Source organism: Sinocyclocheilus rhinocerous, unplaced genomic scaffold, assembly GCF_001515625.1.
Source record: "Sinocyclocheilus rhinocerous isolate Xijiao unplaced genomic scaffold, SAMN03320098_v1.1 scaffold16122, whole genome shotgun sequence".
NCBI classification, from domain to species: domain Eukaryota; kingdom Metazoa; phylum Chordata; class Actinopteri; order Cypriniformes; family Cyprinidae; genus Sinocyclocheilus; species Sinocyclocheilus rhinocerous.
In genome coordinates this window covers 1-4,285 of record NW_015628133.1, presented here as the reverse complement: position 1 = coordinate 4,285, position 4,285 = coordinate 1, and the positions used below count along the sequence as shown (strand labels likewise).

The following is a 4,285-nucleotide window of genomic DNA, read 5'->3' as shown; positions in this document are numbered from 1 at the left end:
GAAATGTCGAATTAAATCGACAAATCACAATGCAGCAGCCACCATTTCAACATCAGCTTTATAAAATCCATCACTTACCCTTATCTTGCTCACTTTCTTTCCTATTTTTCCTCGTCTCTGCAGCAGATTGAAAGTGCCGCGCTGCTTTGACACGAGGGGGAGGCGGGGCCTTGCGTAATTTACGGGGGCCCTACGCAACTTGCGTAGTGAGCGTATAGGGCCGATTGGCTCTGCATAAATGCGTCACATTACAGAAGTAAAAAGTGTTTTGTTTATTATAACTTTTTAACTTTTAAAAAAATGTGTTTGGGGTTCTGATTAGCAACACTTTTCAAGAATCCCCATTTAGAAATGGATTTCGTGAGTCACTCCACAGGAATAATTGGCGGGACATTTGTATAGACTAAAATTAAGGAAATCTACCATTCAAAAATTTGGGGTTGGTACGATTTTTAAAATGTTTTTGAAAGGCTGCATTTATGTGATCAGAAATGCAATTAAAACCGTAATATTATGAAATATTTTAACGTAAAAGAACTGTGAATATATATTAAAATGTAATGTATTCCTGTGATGCAAAGCTGAATTTTCAGCATTCACCAAGATTACCTATGTCTGTATCTGATCTGATCTGCAGTAAATGAGCCTCTGGTCTGTGTTTTGACAGGTCCGAGTGTGTCCTGTCCTCCTCATCTGTTCCAGTGTGGTAGTTTGGAGTGTGTGGACACGTCTCAGCTCTGTAACGGAGTCACTAACTGTCCGGACGGTTCTGATGAGGGCGGGACGTGCCAGACAGACAAATGCTCTGAACAGTCAAAGTGTGCACAGGACTGCCATAGCACACCTACAGGCACGGTATGATTTCCTCTTTCTGTTTTAATGTTATAAAATGTCTTGAATATTAAAAACTACCAGTCATATAAAGTTTGACTTATAATATTAACATACACTACAGTTCAAAATTTTGGGGTGGTTAGATTTTTTTTTTTATATTTTGAAAGGCGTCTCTTACCAAAGCTGCATTTATTTGGGTAAAAACAAAAAAATAAATACAGTAAAAACAGTAATATTGTGAAATATTATTACAATTTAAAACAACTGTTTTCTATTGTAATAGATTTTAAATTGTAATTTATTCCTGTGATGCAAAGCTGAATTTTCAGCATCATTACTCCACTCTTCAGTGTCACATGATCCTTCAGAAATCATTCTAATATACTGATTTGCTGCTCAAGAAACGTTTCTTATTATTTTCAATGTTGCTTAATATTTTCGCGGAAACAGTGATAGTTTTTTTTAGGATTCTTTGATGAATAGAAATTCATGCCTTTGCTGTCATTTTTTAAATCAATTGAATGCATCCTTGCGTTAAAAAAAAAAGTAATTTGTTTAAAAATTAAAAAAAAAAAAAAGTCTTACAGACACCAAATGTTTGAATGGTTGTGTATGTTAACAAGTTTAGGACTTTAGGTTTTAAAGTTTCTAAAAAAAAAATTTTTTTTACAACCATTGACCAGTGTCGGATGTTAATCCGTTACACCAAATATCCCCCCCCCCACCAAAAAAAATCAGTTTTGGAAAATAATTTTTAGACCGATAATATAACCCAAATTTGATAAGAATTTATAGGATAAGCTTTTCAATAAATTTGATGAATACTCTGCATGACTCTGATGAGTCTAAAAGGCAAAAATAAAAAGCATTTTATCAATGTTGACCAGTTGATGGCAGTAGCCCCAAACTGCTTGGTTGCATTCAAGAAATTATGTAAATAAGCTTTGTTTCTGTATAGTAAACCAGTATCAGATGCAACCTCTCTCACTTTGGTGTTTGGCCTCTTATTAATACGCAATTAATAAGCAGTTGCTTACCATTTTGTGCTTCCTGTCACTGCTTTTATCTTCGTTCTATAGCGCTGTTGGTGCAGGATCGGCTACAAGCCTGTAGATGATGGTGTGGTGTGTGTTGATGTGGATGAGTGTGTGGACCATCCAGACTTCTGTTCACACCACTGTATCAACACTCAGGGCTCATTTGAGTGCTCATGTAGTCACGGCTATGTTCTGGAACCTGATGGCCACAGCTGCAAAATCACAGGTATACAAATTACAAGCAAGAGCAAATATATGTTTTTCTGGTTGTAAAACATAGGCCATGTTCGGAATGGCTTGCATACGGAGCAGTATACACTCTATATTTTACAAGAATGGTCAGACTGTTTGCATTGTGCAACAAATAGTAGTATGCTACATTTTACATGTTATCTAAAAAAAATTAAGGTATTTAGCATTTCAATGATATGTTAAAAAGAGATGTCATTTGTTACACTGCAAGTGAAAGGTTAAGTGTGCAATGCATTGTGGGCTAGAATATTTCACATGAGTGTTCAGATCATAAGTATGGATTGAATAGACAATATAATGCACTTTATAATGCAGTTTCACAATATAATGCAATTTCTAATACACTCATGCACTTCGAGGTACATCCATCCTTTTCTTTACACAAGCTGAGACTGTAGTTGAAAGTTGTGTTCCTGTCTCAGGTGAGCCGTACCTGCTGGCGTCTGTGCAGCCTGAGGTCTTCCTGCTGGGTCTGAGGAGCTCCAGTCTGGACGTCCTGCTATCGTCAGAGAAGCAGTTTGTCCTTTCACTTGACTACGACTGGCAGAAGCAGAGAGTGTACTGGATCAGCCTCGACACAGACCACATAAAATGGTTGTCACTGGATCAGAAGAGCAAAGGAACCTTCATTAAAGGTCAGTGTTGTTATTGTTAACTACAAATACATAATCATTTTGGTAACTGAAAAACGATAATAGATAAAATATAGATATTAGAGCCCTGATATTTGTCTTTCTTTCAGAATTATGTTCTGGTCAGAAACTGGGGACGAGGCTCAAATAGAAAGAGCAGGAATGGACGGCTCAGACAGACGTGTGCTGGTCAGTCACTCTCTCCGATGGCCGGTCAGTTTGACGGTGGACTCCCTGCATCACAGAATCTACTGGACAGATGAGAAACTCAAGTGCATCGGATCAGCCGATATTGATGGAGGAGATATTAAGGTCATGGATGTGTCCACCAGACAGTTTGAAAACTGCAGCATTTAATTTGGCTTCAAACATGCTCTGCTACTACTTGAATGTGTTTACAATTGCTTGCCTTGTAGGATGTTTCTGGATCAACATTCAAGTACTGATCGATGAACCATGTTTATTTATTCTATGCCATCAGTCGCATGCACATTCAAGCTCTGACAATATCCCGATTCTTTGGCTCATTTTGAGCCATCATTCTCATCATTCAGTGTGATTTGTGAACAGATTCAGGAGGTTAATTGGAAAGAATCGTCTCTTTCACAAATCGGACCTCTCTCTTGCGTCTCAGAGAGGGTGGTAAATTTCTTCAGTTCGATATGAACGATATGTCTTTATGAAATGTAGTGGAGTAAAAAGTACAATATTATGCTTTTACAATGTAGTGAAGTAAAAGTAAAGGTTTGTCAAAATAAAAATACTCGAACGTACAGATACTTAAATTTAGTTACTGTAAGTACAGTAATTGTAAAATTACTTAAAGGGGTCATATGATGCTGCTAAAAAAACATTATTTTGTGTATTTGGTGTAATGAAATATGTTTATGCGGTTTAAGGTAAAAAAAAACACATTATTTTCTGAACCTTTCTGAAATGCGTAGGTTTTTACAAAGCTCATCGTCTGAAAAGCGAGGTGTGCTCTGATTGGCCAGCTATCCACTGCGTTGTGATTGGCCGAATACCTCAAGCGTGTGACGGAAATGTTACGCCCCTACCATATTGTGCTGCCCTGTCCGGCCGGAGCGACGAGACAAAATAACATTAAAACCCATTATAAACGAGGCATTTGTTGCATCCAGTGGGGACATAACTACGGATTATAATGACTTGTACTGTCTTTTTATGCGTTGCATCGCGCCGCGTAAACATAAAACCATGTCTGCATTTGTGATCGGAGAAATGACAAACAACAAGTGCTACTCTACACTGCTCAAAAAACTGTCGTTTGAATCATAAGTGGCAAATTCTTTAAATATAAAAAAATCTACTTGCAGTCTGTGAGTCAGAACAGCCGGCATTGTAGTCTACTCTACCAGGATCAGGAAACAGTCCTCCATAAAATGTGCTGCACACATCTTAATATTTGGGTTAAACTGTTCTGGAACAGTGTTGGAAATACAACTTTACCACTGATTTCTAGTAGTGTCCTCTTTTGGAAGGTCAAACAAAGTAGTTTCGCTTTCACAA

General features: G+C 37.5%; 1 long non-coding RNA gene across 1 annotated transcript; it reads left to right on the top strand.

Moving 5' to 3' along the window:
* The first annotated feature begins 675 nt into the window (after positions 1 to 675).
* Positions 676 to 2,759, top strand: LOC107737202 (uncharacterized). Its single transcript, XR_001639776.1, has 3 exons — positions 676 to 855; positions 1,914 to 2,097; positions 2,546 to 2,759. It is a non-coding gene; the product is annotated as an uncharacterized LOC107737202 (long non-coding RNA).
* The last annotated feature ends 1,526 nt before the right edge of the window (positions 2,760 to 4,285 follow it).